The sequence below is a fragment of the Paramormyrops kingsleyae genome, unplaced genomic scaffold, assembly GCF_048594095.1.
Source record: "Paramormyrops kingsleyae isolate MSU_618 unplaced genomic scaffold, PKINGS_0.4 ups31, whole genome shotgun sequence".
NCBI lineage: Eukaryota > Metazoa > Chordata > Actinopteri > Osteoglossiformes > Mormyridae > Paramormyrops > Paramormyrops kingsleyae.
This window is the reverse complement of record NW_027325969.1, coordinates 913,078-925,394: the sequence shown is the minus strand read 5'-3', so window position 1 is coordinate 925,394 and position 12,317 is coordinate 913,078. Positions and strand designations below refer to the sequence as shown.

The 12,317-nt window shown below is 55.1% G+C and overlaps 20 non-coding genes and 2 pseudogenes across 20 annotated transcripts; all 22 read right to left on the bottom strand.

Moving 5' to 3' along the window:
• Positions 1-36: 36 nt before the first annotated feature.
• LOC140584927 (U5 spliceosomal RNA) lies at positions 37-150 on the bottom strand. The gene has a single exon (XR_011986889.1). It is a non-coding gene; the product is annotated as a U5 spliceosomal RNA (small nuclear RNA).
• Positions 151-570: 420 nt separating this feature from the next.
• Positions 571-762, bottom strand: LOC140584065 (U2 spliceosomal RNA). Its single transcript, XR_011986101.1, has one exon. It is a non-coding gene; the product is annotated as a U2 spliceosomal RNA (small nuclear RNA).
• A 195-nt stretch (positions 763-957) lies between these two features.
• Positions 958-1,071, bottom strand: LOC140584926 (U5 spliceosomal RNA). The gene has a single exon (XR_011986888.1). It is a non-coding gene; the product is annotated as a U5 spliceosomal RNA (small nuclear RNA).
• Positions 1,072-1,489: 418 nt separating this feature from the next.
• Positions 1,490-1,662, bottom strand: LOC140584202 (U2 spliceosomal RNA; annotated as a pseudogene).
• Positions 1,663-3,688: 2,026 nt separating this feature from the next.
• On the bottom strand, positions 3,689-3,802 carry LOC140584925 (U5 spliceosomal RNA). Its single transcript, XR_011986887.1, has one exon. It is a non-coding gene; the product is annotated as a U5 spliceosomal RNA (small nuclear RNA).
• A 409-nt stretch (positions 3,803-4,211) lies between these two features.
• LOC140584064 (U2 spliceosomal RNA) lies at positions 4,212-4,403 on the bottom strand. The gene has a single exon (XR_011986100.1). It is a non-coding gene; the product is annotated as a U2 spliceosomal RNA (small nuclear RNA).
• Positions 4,404-4,598: 195 nt separating this feature from the next.
• LOC140584924 (U5 spliceosomal RNA) lies at positions 4,599-4,712 on the bottom strand. The gene has a single exon (XR_011986886.1). It is a non-coding gene; the product is annotated as a U5 spliceosomal RNA (small nuclear RNA).
• A 416-nt stretch (positions 4,713-5,128) lies between these two features.
• LOC140584062 (U2 spliceosomal RNA) lies at positions 5,129-5,320 on the bottom strand. Its single transcript, XR_011986098.1, has one exon. It is a non-coding gene; the product is annotated as a U2 spliceosomal RNA (small nuclear RNA).
• Positions 5,321-5,515: 195 nt separating this feature from the next.
• LOC140584923 (U5 spliceosomal RNA) lies at positions 5,516-5,629 on the bottom strand. Its single transcript, XR_011986885.1, has one exon. It is a non-coding gene; the product is annotated as a U5 spliceosomal RNA (small nuclear RNA).
• A 409-nt stretch (positions 5,630-6,038) lies between these two features.
• On the bottom strand, positions 6,039-6,230 carry LOC140584061 (U2 spliceosomal RNA). Its single transcript, XR_011986097.1, has one exon. It is a non-coding gene; the product is annotated as a U2 spliceosomal RNA (small nuclear RNA).
• Positions 6,231-6,425: 195 nt separating this feature from the next.
• LOC140584922 (U5 spliceosomal RNA) lies at positions 6,426-6,539 on the bottom strand. The gene has a single exon (XR_011986884.1). It is a non-coding gene; the product is annotated as a U5 spliceosomal RNA (small nuclear RNA).
• Positions 6,540-6,955: 416 nt separating this feature from the next.
• LOC140584060 (U2 spliceosomal RNA) lies at positions 6,956-7,147 on the bottom strand. The gene has a single exon (XR_011986096.1). It is a non-coding gene; the product is annotated as a U2 spliceosomal RNA (small nuclear RNA).
• Positions 7,148-7,342: 195 nt separating this feature from the next.
• On the bottom strand, positions 7,343-7,456 carry LOC140584921 (U5 spliceosomal RNA). The gene has a single exon (XR_011986883.1). It is a non-coding gene; the product is annotated as a U5 spliceosomal RNA (small nuclear RNA).
• A 417-nt stretch (positions 7,457-7,873) lies between these two features.
• LOC140584059 (U2 spliceosomal RNA) lies at positions 7,874-8,065 on the bottom strand. The gene has a single exon (XR_011986095.1). It is a non-coding gene; the product is annotated as a U2 spliceosomal RNA (small nuclear RNA).
• Positions 8,066-8,260: 195 nt separating this feature from the next.
• Positions 8,261-8,374, bottom strand: LOC140584920 (U5 spliceosomal RNA). The gene has a single exon (XR_011986882.1). It is a non-coding gene; the product is annotated as a U5 spliceosomal RNA (small nuclear RNA).
• A 416-nt stretch (positions 8,375-8,790) lies between these two features.
• LOC140584058 (U2 spliceosomal RNA) lies at positions 8,791-8,982 on the bottom strand. The gene has a single exon (XR_011986094.1). It is a non-coding gene; the product is annotated as a U2 spliceosomal RNA (small nuclear RNA).
• A 195-nt stretch (positions 8,983-9,177) lies between these two features.
• On the bottom strand, positions 9,178-9,291 carry LOC140584919 (U5 spliceosomal RNA). Its single transcript, XR_011986881.1, has one exon. It is a non-coding gene; the product is annotated as a U5 spliceosomal RNA (small nuclear RNA).
• Positions 9,292-9,730: 439 nt separating this feature from the next.
• On the bottom strand, positions 9,731-9,922 carry LOC140584057 (U2 spliceosomal RNA). The gene has a single exon (XR_011986093.1). It is a non-coding gene; the product is annotated as a U2 spliceosomal RNA (small nuclear RNA).
• A 195-nt stretch (positions 9,923-10,117) lies between these two features.
• LOC140584917 (U5 spliceosomal RNA) lies at positions 10,118-10,231 on the bottom strand. Its single transcript, XR_011986879.1, has one exon. It is a non-coding gene; the product is annotated as a U5 spliceosomal RNA (small nuclear RNA).
• A 419-nt stretch (positions 10,232-10,650) lies between these two features.
• On the bottom strand, positions 10,651-10,842 carry LOC140584056 (U2 spliceosomal RNA). The gene has a single exon (XR_011986092.1). It is a non-coding gene; the product is annotated as a U2 spliceosomal RNA (small nuclear RNA).
• A 195-nt stretch (positions 10,843-11,037) lies between these two features.
• On the bottom strand, positions 11,038-11,151 carry LOC140584916 (U5 spliceosomal RNA). The gene has a single exon (XR_011986878.1). It is a non-coding gene; the product is annotated as a U5 spliceosomal RNA (small nuclear RNA).
• A 421-nt stretch (positions 11,152-11,572) lies between these two features.
• LOC140584159 (U2 spliceosomal RNA) lies at positions 11,573-11,797 on the bottom strand (annotated as a pseudogene).
• Positions 11,798-12,317: the final 520 nt, after the last annotated feature.

Here is a 12,317-nt window from a genome sequence, read left to right as displayed (position 1 = left end):
AAGCCGGGCCCAGTCTTCCTTTGACAGCAGCAGTGCAGCTCTGCTTGGGCAGAGCCTCCAAAAATACCATGAACTCATCGCTATCCCTCTCCACGGAAATCTTTAGTAAAAGGCGAAAGATTTATACGGGATGAAGAGAGACCCGAGTCGATATGGGGCCGCCGCCAAGCCCGTCGCCGTTAGCCGGGCCTGCGTGACGCCCCCGCTCGGAGTAGAATGCCCAGGGGCGTCGCAGCCGCCGTCCTCGGGGCCCCGACTCCTCCCTGTCCTCCTGTCCTCTCAAAAGACAGCAATCATTTTAAGAAACATGAGGGGAAATTCAAAAGGCAAAGATGACATCATGCCTTACCTCAGCGCAGCTGTCCACCGCACAAACAGTGTGTCACCTTCCTTTAAAAAAAAAAAAAAAAAAAAAAAAAAAAAAAAAAACGGCGGGAAACGGGGGCCACGCACAGACAGGGCCCCCCCCCCTCACAGCACTCAGTCTATTAGTTACTCACTCACTCACTCACTCAGTCAGTCAGTCAGTCAGTCAGTCAGTCAGTTCTGCCTTTCGACAACAGGGGGCAGTAGAGGTGCACCATTCCCGGAAGCACTGCAATACCGGGTCGATGCGTGGAGCGGACGGGGCAAGCCCCACTTCCGGCTCCCTGTTCCAAAAATCCGTTTAATATGTGGTCCCCTCCATGGGGGACGTATCAGATATTAAACTGATAAGAACAGATACTACACTTGATCTTAGCCAAAAGGCCGAGAAGCGATACCCACAAATTGCGCCCCGCCGGGCGCCGGCATGCGGGATGCCGACGGAGCTGGCGCGGCTCAGCCCTCACCAGCCCCTCTGGCAGGTGTCGCCCGGCGAGTCCACGCGTGATCCAGGGAGACCACAGCCGCGCCACCGGGCACCTAACGCCAGCCGCTAAGCCGGGCCCAGTCTTCCTTTGACAGCAGCAGTGCAGCTCTGCTTGGGCAGAGCCTCCAAAAATACCATGAACTCATCGCTATCCCTCTCCACGGAAATCTTTAGTAAAAGGCGAAAGATTTATACGGGATGAAGAGAGACCCGAGTCGATATGGGGCCGCCGCCAAGCCCGTCGCCGTTAGCCGGGCCTGCGTGACGCCCCCGCTCGGAGTAGAATGCCCAGGGGCGTCGCAGCCGCCGTCCTCGGGGCCCCGACTCCTCCCTGTCCTCCTGTCCTCTCAAAAGACAGCAATCATTTTAACAAACATGAGGGGAAATTCAAAAGGCAAAGATGACATCATGCCTTACCTCAGCGCAGCTGTCCACCGCACAAACAGTGTGTCACCTTCCTTTAAAAAAAAAAAAAAAAAAAAAAAAAAAAGAAAAACGGCGGGAAACGGGGGCCACGCACAGACAGGGCCCCCCCCCTCACAGCACTCAGTCTATTAGTCACTCACTCACTCACTCACTCACTCACTCAGTCAGTCAGTCAGTCAGTCAGTTCTGCCTTTCGACAACAGGGGGCAGTAGAGGTGCACCATTCCCGGAAGCACTGCAATACCGGGTCGATGCGTGGAGCGGACGGGGCAAGCCCCACTTCCGGCTCCCTGTTCCAAAAATCCGTTTAATATGTGGTCCCCTCCATGGGGGACGTATCAGATATTAAACTGATAAGAACAGATTTTTTTTTTTTAATTCATCTTTATTCAACATTTCTGCTTACAATCTAAGAACAACACATAAGACTATAAAAACCGAACATTTTCCACATACTAAAACAAACTCACATCAATACTAATCAAAATAGCACATATCAAAACCCATTTATACCCACAAACTTAATCCAACACTATAATTAACAAAAACATATTACTACCATAATAATACAAGACACCTTATAACATACAAATCTTAAAATATGAAACTACTCAAAACATTACAACACACATTAAAACAGTATTAAATCCATAAATATAGCAGAAATCCTAAAATCTTTAAAAAGGTAAAACATTATCATCCTCAGAAATATCCCCATTAAAACAAAGGTCTCCCCCGGACTCAACAGTGGCTAAAAAAGAACGTTCATTTGCCATGTCCTGCTGCACTGGATAAGACCGTCTCTCAAGTGGGGAGACCAAAACACTTAGTAAGTCCATCTGTTCAAAAGGGGAAATCGCTTCTCGGCCTAAAGCAGTGTCCTCGTTCCTCCGGGCCTTCTTCCTCCTCCTGCTTTGGACAAACCTGGAGGGAGAGGTTGCGCGCTTTTCAGCCACGGCCAATGGACCCTTACCTGGGGACTCCACAGAAGCGCTGGAGGCCGTGGACTCCACATCGGCACTGGCGAAGGGCTGATCCTCGGTGTTCTCAGCTCCCCTCTCGGCTCCCCCGTGCATCTCAGCGCAGCCCGGCAGTGCCTGCTGTCGGGCCCCGTCCACAGCCGAGCCCCGGGTAACGGCATCGGCCCAGGACGGTTTGCGCTGAGGGCAGCTCCGAGCCAGATGGTCCTCACCTCTGCACAGGTTACACCGGAGGGGGCCCTTGCAGTCCTTCGCCAGGTGACCGACGTCCAGGCATCTCCAGCACTTCATGGTGGTACAGGAGTCCACGGTGTGGCCCAGGCCGTGGCACAAGCGGCAGGAGGGGGGTTGCCCGGAGTAAAAAAGGTAGCCCTTGCAACGACCTATCATAAAATGAGCAGGTGGGTGGCTATACCCGTCAGGGGAGCTAGCGTCGGGGCGCAGGCACACCCGGAACTGCCTGCGCCCAGTCCAGACACCCAGCTGGTCCCTCACGTCCCTGTGCCCAGGGACCACGTCGACAAACCTGCCCAGGAAGGCAGCCACCGCTTCAGCTGGAACGAAGGGGTCCAGGACGTGGACGGTGATCACTCTCCGATCCAGCTTCCACAGTGGCTCTACGTCGTAGTGCATCCGGCGAAGCTCTTTCTCCAAGCAGCTGCATGCAGCCAACATCTTCTTGTAGCCTTCTTCCGTGGTGCAAGTCACATAAAAGAAGGCTGAAGACTGGTTGCGCTGCACACAGATGATGTCTTCCATAGTGAGTCCCAGGAGGCCGAAGAGCACCTCCCGGATGAAGGCCAGTCTCTCCGGGAAACTCTCCGGTTCCTCCTGGTGGGTCCACTTGAAGGCTGCTGTATGCCGGATGACTACGACGGTCCTGTGTGGGCTCCCGGACATCCTGGCGATGGTGGGGAAGAGAGTCCTCGGGAGCCGGGCAGGGAGTCGACGTGTCCTAGCTGGGTGCCTAAACTAAAAAAAGCTGGAAATAAAACCCCAAGCTCACCCTGCGGGAACGGCGGTCAAGCCACCCGAACCTGCACGTTAGGCTTGCAAGGGCTACCCAAAATAAAAAAAAAGCGCTAAAAGGAGACAACAGCTAGCCCCGTGGCAGCGGCGGTCAAGCCACCTGCTGGGCACGCCTTAGGTTCGCTGTTGCCTCCACTAAAAACCTGACAATAAAAATCCCTCCAAAAAGAAGCACTTGATCTTAGCCAAAAGGCCGAGAAGCGATACCCACAAATTGCGCCCCGCCGGGCGCCGGCATGCGGGATGCCGACGGAGCTGGCGCGGCTCAGCCCTCACCAGCCCCTCTGGCAGGTGTCGCCCGGCGAGTCCACGCGTGATCCAGGGAGACCACAGCCGCGCCACCGGGCACCTAACGCCAGCCGCTAAGCCGGGCCCAGTCTTCCTTTGACAGCAGCAGTGCAGCTCTGCTTGGGCAGAGCCTCCAAAAATACCATGAACTCATCGCTATCCCTCTCCACGGAAATCTTTAGTAAAAGGCGAAAGATTTATACGGGATGAAGAGAGACCCGAGTCGATATGGGGCCGCCGCCAAGCCCGTCGCCGTTAGCCGGGCCTGCGTGACGCCCCCGCTCGGAGTAGAATGCCCAGGGGCGTCGCAGCCGCCGTCCTCGGGGCCCCGACTCCTCCCTGTCCTCCTGTCCTCTCAAAAGACAGCAATCATTTTAACAAACATGAGGGGAAATTCAAAAGGCAAAGATGACATCATGCCTTACCTCAGCGCAGCTGTCCACCGCACAAACAGTGTGTCACCTTCCTTTAAAAAAAAAAAAAAAAAAAGAAAAACGGCGGGAAACGGGGGCCACGCACAGACAGGGCCCCCCCCCTCACAGCACTCAGTCTATTAGTCACTCACTCACTCACTCACTCACTCACTCACTCAGTCAGTCAGTCAGTCAGTTCTGCCTTTCGACAACAGGGGGCAGTAGAGGTGCACCATTCCCGGAAGCACTGCAATACCGGGTCGATGCGTGGAGCGGACGGGGCAAGCCCCACTTCCGGCTCCCTGTTCCAAAAATCCGTTTAATATGTGGTCCCCTCCATGGGGGACGTATCAGATATTAAACTGATAAGAACAGATACTACACTTGATCTTAGCCAAAAGGCCGAGAAGCGATACCCACAAATTGCGCCCCGCCGGGCGCCGGCATGCGGGATGCCGACGGAGCTGGCGCGGCTCAGCCCTCACCAGCCCCTCTGGCAGGTGTCGCCCGGCGAGTCCACGCGTGATCCAGGGAGACCACAGCCGCGCCACCGGGCACCTAACGCCAGCCGCTAAGCCGGGCCCAGTCTTCCTTTGACAGCAGCAGTGCAGCTCTGCTTGGGCAGAGCCTCCAAAAATACCATGAACTCATCGCTATCCCTCTCCACGGAAATCTTTAGTAAAAGGCGAAAGATTTATACGGGATGAAGAGAGACCCGAGTCGATATGGGGCCGCCGCCAAGCCCGTCGCCGTTAGCCGGGCCTGCGTGACGCCCCCGCTCGGAGTAGAATGCCCAGGGGCGTCGCAGCCGCCGTCCTCGGGGCCCCGACTCCTCCCTGTCCTCCTGTCCTCTCAAAAGACAGCAATCATTTTAACAAACATGAGGGGAAATTCAAAAGGCAAAGATGACATCATGCCTTACCTCAGCGCAGCTGTCCACCGCACAAACAGTGTGTCACCTTCCTTTAAAAAAAAAAAAAAAAAAGAAAAACGGCGGGAAACGGGGGCCACGCACAGACAGGGCCCCCCCCCTCACAGCACTCAGTCTATTAGTCACTCACTCACTCACTCACTCACTCACTCACTCAGTCAGTCAGTCAGTCAGTCAGTCAGTTCTGCCTTTCGACAACAGGGGGCAGTAGAGGTGCACCATTCCCGGAAGCACTGCAATACCGGGTCGATGCGTGGAGCGGACGGGGCAAGCCCCACTTCCGGCTCCCTGTTCCAAAAATCCGTTTAATATGTGGTCCCCTCCATGGGGGACGTATCAGATATTAAACTGATAAGAACAGATACTACACTTGATCTTAGCCAAAAGGCCGAGAAGCGATACCCACAAATTGCGCCCCGCCGGGCGCCGGCATGCGGGATGCCGACGGAGCTGGCGCGGCTCAGCCCTCACCAGCCCCTCTGGCAGGTGTCGCCCGGCGAGTCCACGCGTGATCCAGGGAGACCACAGCCGCGCCACCGGGCACCTAACGCCAGCCGCTAAGCCGGGCCCAGTCTTCCTTTGACAGCAGCAGTGCAGCTCTGCTTGGGCAGAGCCTCCAAAAATACCATGAACTCATCGCTATCCCTCTCCACGGAAATCTTTAGTAAAAGGCGAAAGATTTATACGGGATGAAGAGAGACCCGAGTCGATATGGGGCCGCCGCCAAGCCCGTCGCCGTTAGCCGGGCCTGCGTGACGCCCCCGCTCGGAGTAGAATGCCCAGGGGCGTCGCAGCCGCCGTCCTCGGGGCCCCGACTCCTCCCTGTCCTCCTGTCCTCTCAAAAGACAGCAATCATTTTAACAAACATGAGGGGAAATTCAAAAGGCAAAGATGACATCATGCCTTACCTCAGCGCAGCTGTCCACCGCACAAACAGTGTGTCACCTTCCTTTAAAAAAAAAAAAAAAAAAAGAAAAACGGCGGGAAACGGGGGCCACGCACAGACAGGGCCCCCCCCCTCACAGCACTCAGTCTATTAGTCACTCACTCACTCACTCACTCACTCACTCACTCAGTCAGTCAGTCAGTCAGTTCTGCCTTTCGACAACAGGGGGCAGTAGAGGTGCACCATTCCCGGAAGCACTGCAATACCGGGTCGATGCGTGGAGCGGACGGGGCAAGCCCCACTTCCGGCTCCCTGTTCCAAAAATCCGTTTAATATGTGGTCCCCTCCATGGGGGACGTATCAGATATTAAACTGATAAGAACAGATACTACACTTGATCTTAGCCAAAAGGCCGAGAAGCGATACCCACAAATTGCGCCCCGCCGGGCGCCGGCATGCGGGATGCCGACGGAGCTGGCGCGGCTCAGCCCTCACCAGCCCCTCTGGCAGGTGTCGCCCGGCGAGTCCACGCGTGATCCAGGGAGACCACAGCCGCGCCACCGGGCACCTAACGCCAGCCGCTAAGCCGGGCCCAGTCTTCCTTTGACAGCAGCAGTGCAGCTCTGCTTGGGCAGAGCCTCCAAAAATACCATGAACTCATCGCTATCCCTCTCCACGGAAATCTTTAGTAAAAGGCGAAAGATTTATACGGGATGAAGAGAGACCCGAGTCGATATGGGGCCGCCGCCAAGCCCGTCGCCGTTAGCCGGGCCTGCGTGACGCCCCCGCTCGGAGTAGAATGCCCAGGGGCGTCGCAGCCGCCGTCCTCGGGGCCCCGACTCCTCCCTGTCCTCCTGTCCTCTCAAAAGACAGCAATCATTTTAACAAACATGAGGGGAAATTCAAAAGGCAAAGATGACATCATGCCTTACCTCAGCGCAGCTGTCCACCGCACAAACAGTGTGTCACCTTCCTTTAAAAAAAAAAAAAAAAAAGAAAAACGGCGGGAAACGGGGGCCACGCACAGACAGGGCCCCCCCCCTCACAGCACTCAGTCTATTAGTCACTCACTCACTCACTCACTCACTCACTCACTCAGTCAGTCAGTCAGTCAGTCAGTCAGTTCTGCCTTTCGACAACAGGGGGCAGTAGAGGTGCACCATTCCCGGAAGCACTGCAATACCGGGTCGATGCGTGGAGCGGACGGGGCAAGCCCCACTTCCGGCTCCCTGTTCCAAAAATCCGTTTAATATGTGGTCCCCTCCATGGGGGACGTATCAGATATTAAACTGATAAGAACAGATACTACACTTGATCTTAGCCAAAAGGCCGAGAAGCGATACCCACAAATTGCGCCCCGCCGGGCGCCGGCATGCGGGATGCCGACGGAGCTGGCGCGGCTCAGCCCTCACCAGCCCCTCTGGCAGGTGTCGCCCGGCGAGTCCACGCGTGATCCAGGGAGACCACAGCCGCGCCACCGGGCACCTAACGCCAGCCGCTAAGCCGGGCCCAGTCTTCCTTTGACAGCAGCAGTGCAGCTCTGCTTGGGCAGAGCCTCCAAAAATACCATGAACTCATCGCTATCCCTCTCCACGGAAATCTTTAGTAAAAGGCGAAAGATTTATACGGGATGAAGAGAGACCCGAGTCGATATGGGGCCGCCGCCAAGCCCGTCGCCGTTAGCCGGGCCTGCGTGACGCCCCCGCTCGGAGTAGAATGCCCAGGGGCGTCGCAGCCGCCGTCCTCGGGGCCCCGACTCCTCCCTGTCCTCCTGTCCTCTCAAAAGACAGCAATCATTTTAACAAACATGAGGGGAAATTCAAAAGGCAAAGATGACATCATGCCTTACCTCAGCGCAGCTGTCCACCGCACAAACAGTGTGTCACCTTCCTTTAAAAAAAAAAAAAAAAAAAGAAAAACGGCGGGAAACGGGGGCCACGCACAGACAGGGCCCCCCCCCTCACAGCACTCAGTCTATTAGTCACTCACTCACTCACTCACTCACTCACTCACTCAGTCAGTCAGTCAGTCAGTCAGTCAGTTCTGCCTTTCGACAACAGGGGGCAGTAGAGGTGCACCATTCCCGGAAGCACTGCAATACCGGGTCGATGCGTGGAGCGGACGGGGCAAGCCCCACTTCCGGCTCCCTGTTCCAAAAATCCGTTTAATATGTGGTCCCCTCCATGGGGGACGTATCAGATATTAAACTGATAAGAACAGATACTACACTTGATCTTAGCCAAAAGGCCGAGAAGCGATACCCACAAATTGCGCCCCGCCGGGCGCCGGCATGCGGGATGCCGACGGAGCTGGCGCGGCTCAGCCCTCACCAGCCCCTCTGGCAGGTGTCGCCCGGCGAGTCCACGCGTGATCCAGGGAGACCACAGCCGCGCCACCGGGCACCTAACGCCAGCCGCTAAGCCGGGCCCAGTCTTCCTTTGACAGCAGCAGTGCAGCTCTGCTTGGGCAGAGCCTCCAAAAATACCATGAACTCATCGCTATCCCTCTCCACGGAAATCTTTAGTAAAAGGCGAAAGATTTATACGGGATGAAGAGAGACCCGAGTCGATATGGGGCCGCCGCCAAGCCCGTCGCCGTTAGCCGGGCCTGCGTGACGCCCCCGCTCGGAGTAGAATGCCCAGGGGCGTCGCAGCCGCCGTCCTCGGGGCCCCGACTCCTCCCTGTCCTCCTGTCCTCTCAAAAGACAGCAATCATTTTAACAAACATGAGGGGAAATTCAAAAGGCAAAGATGACATCATGCCTTACCTCAGCGCAGCTGTCCACCGCACAAACAGTGTGACACCTTCCTTTAAAAAAAAAAAAAAAAAAGAAAAACGGCGGGAAACGGGGGCCACGCACAGACAGGGCCCCCCCCCTCACAGCACTCAGTCTATTAGTCACTCACTCACTCACTCACTCACTCACTCACTCAGTCAGTCAGTCAGTCAGTCAGTCAGTTCTGCCTTTCGACAACAGGGGGCAGTAGAGGTGCACCATTCCCGGAAGCACTGCAATACCGGGTCGATGCGTGGAGCGGACGGGGCAAGCCCCACTTCCGGCTCCCTGTTCCAAAAATCCGTTTAATATGTGGTCCCCTCCATGGGGGACGTATCAGATATTAAACTGATAAGAACAGATACTACACTTGATCTTAGCCAAAAGGCCGAGAAGCGATACCCACAAATTGCGCCCCGCCGGGCGCCGGCATGCGGGATGCCGACGGAGCTGGCGCGGCTCAGCCCTCACCAGCCCCTCTGGCAGGTGTCGCCCGGCGAGTCCACGCGTGATCCAGGGAGACCACAGCCGCGCCACCGGGCACCTAACGCCAGCCGCTAAGCCGGGCCCAGTCTTCCTTTGACAGCAGCAGTGCAGCTCTGCTTGGGCAGAGCCTCCAAAAATACCATGAACTCATCGCTATCCCTCTCCACGGAAATCTTTAGTAAAAGGCGAAAGATTTATACGGGATGAAGAGAGACCCGAGTCGATATGGGGCCGCCGCCAAGCCCGTCGCCGTTAGCCGGGCCTGCGTGACGCCCCCGCTCGGAGTAGAATGCCCAGGGGCGTCGCAGCCGCCGTCCTCGGGGCCCCGACTCCTCCCTGTCCTCCTGTCCTCTCAAAAGACAGCAATCATTTTAACAAACATGAGGGGAAATTCAAAAGGCAAAGATGACATCATGCCTTACCTCAGCGCAGCTGTCCACCGCACAAACAGTGTGTCACCTTCCTTTAAAAAAAAAAAAAAAAAAAAAAAAAAAAAGAAAAACGGCGGGAAACGGGGGCCACGCACAGACAGGGCCCCCCCCCTCACAGCACTCAGTCTATTAGTCACTCACTCACTCACTCACTCAGTCAGTCAGTCAGTCAGTCAGTCAGTCAGTCAGTCAGTCAGTCAGTCAGTTCTGCCTTTCGACAACAGGGGGCAGTAGAGGTGCACCATTCCCGGAAGCACTGCAATACCGGGTCGATGCGTGGAGCGGACGGGGCAAGCCCCACTTCCGGCTCCCTGTTCCAAAAATCCGTTTAATATGTGGTCCCCTCCATGGGGGACGTATCAGATATTAAACTGATAAGAACAGATACTACACTTGATCTTAGCCAAAAGGCCGAGAAGCGATACCCACAAATTGCGCCCCGCCGGGCGCCGGCATGCGGGATGCCGACGGAGCTGGCGCGGCTCAGCCCTCACCAGCCCCTCTGGCAGGTGTCGCCCGGCGAGTCCACGCGTGATCCAGGGAGACCACAGCCGCGCCACCGGGCACCTAACGCCAGCCGCTAAGCCGGGCCCAGTCTTCCTTTGACAGCAGCAGTGCAGCTCTGCTTGGGCAGAGCCTCCAAAAATACCATGAACTCATCGCTATCCCTCTCCACGGAAATCTTTAGTAAAAGGCGAAAGATTTATACGGGATGAAGAGAGACCCGAGTCGATATGGGGCCGCCGCCAAGCCCGTCGCCGTTAGCCGGGCCTGCGTGACGCCCCCGCTCGGAGTAGAATGCCCAGGGGCGTCGCAGCCGCCGTCCTCGGGGCCCCGACTCCTCCCTGTCCTCCTGTCCTCTCAAAAGACAGCAATCATTTTAACAAACATGAGGGGAAATTCAAAAGGCAAAGATGACATCATGCCTTACCTCAGCGCAGCTGTCCACCGCACAAACAGTGTGTCACCTTCCTTTAAAAAAAAAAAAAAAAAAAAAAAAAAAAAGAAAAACGGCGGGAAACGGGGGCCACGCACAGACAGGGCCCCCCCCCTCACAGCACTCAGTCTATTAGTCACTCACTCACTCACTCACTCACTCACTCAGTCAGTCAGTCAGTCAGTCAGTTCTGCCTTTCGACAACAGGGGGCAGTAGAGGTGCACCATTCCCGGAAGCACTGCAATACCGGGTCGATGCGTGGAGCGGACGGGGCAAGCCCCACTTCCGGCTCCCTGTTCCAAAAATCCGTTTAATATGTGGTCCCCTCCATGGGGGACGTATCAGATATTAAACTGATAAGAACAGATACTACACTTGATCTTAGCCAAAAGGCCGAGAAGCGATACCCACAAATTGCGCCCCGCCGGGCGCCGGCATGCGGGATGCCGACGGAGCTGGCGCGGCTCAGCCCTCACCAGCCCCTCTGGCAGGTGTCGCCCGGCGAGTCCACGCGTGATCCAGGGAGACCACAGCCGCGCCACCGGGCACCTAACGCCAGCCGCTAAGCCGGGCCCAGTCTTCCTTTGACAGCAGCAGTGCAGCTCTGCTTGGGCAGAGCCTCCAAAAATACCATGAACTCATCGCTATCCCTCTCCACGGAAATCTTTAGTAAAAGGCGAAAGATTTATACGGGATGAAGAGAGACCCGAGTCGATATGGGGCCGCCGCCAAGCCCGTCGCCGTTAGCCGGGCCTGCGTGACGCCCCCGCTCGGAGTAGAATGCCCAGGGGCGTCGCAGCCGCCGTCCTCGGGGCCCCGACTCCTCCCTGTCCTCCTGTCCTCTCAAAAGACAGCAATCATTTTAACAAACATGAGGGGAAATTCAAAAGGCAAAGATGACATCATGCCTTACCTCAGCGCAGCTGTCCACCGCACAAACAGTGTGTCACCTTCCTTTAAAAAAAAAAAAAAAAAAAGAAAAACGGCGGGAAACGGGGGCCACGCACAGACAGGGCCCCCCCCCTCACAGCACTCAGTCTATTAGTCACTCACTCACTCACTCACTCACTCACTCACTCAGTCAGTCAGTCAGTCAGTCAGTCAGTCAGTTCTGCCTTTCGACAACAGGGGGCAGTAGAGGTGCACCATTCCCGGAAGCACTGCAATACCGGGTCGATGCGTGGAGCGGACGGGGCAAGCCCCACTTCCGGCTCCCTGTTCCAAAAATCCGTTTAATATGTGGTCCCCTCCATGGGGGACGTATCAGATATTAAACTGATAAGAACAGATTTTTTTTTTTTTTTAATTCATCTTTATTCAACATTTCTGCTTACAATCTAAGAACAACACATAAAACTATAAAAACCCAACATTTTCCACATACTAACTAAAACAAACCCACATCAATACTAATCAAAATAGCACATCAAAACCCATTTATACCCACAAACTTAATCCAACACTATAATTAACAAAAACATTACTACCATAATAATACAAGACACCTTATAACATACACATCTTAAAATATAAAACTACTAAAAACATTACAACACACATTAAAACAGTATTAAATCCATAAATGCAGCAGAAATCCTAAAATCTTTAAAAAGGTAAAACATTATCATCATCAATAATATCCCCATTAAAACTAAGGTCTCCCCCCGACTCAGCAGCGACTAAAAAGGAGCGATCATTGGCAAAGTCCTGCTGCCCTGCATAAAAACGTCTCTCTTGGGGGGAGACCAAAACACTTTGCAAATCTATCTGTTCTATGGGGAAGATCGCTTCTCGGCCTAAAGCAGTGTCCTCGTTCCTCCGGGCCTTCTTCCTCCTCCTGCTTTGGACAAACCTGGAGGGAGAGGTTGCGCGCTTTTCAG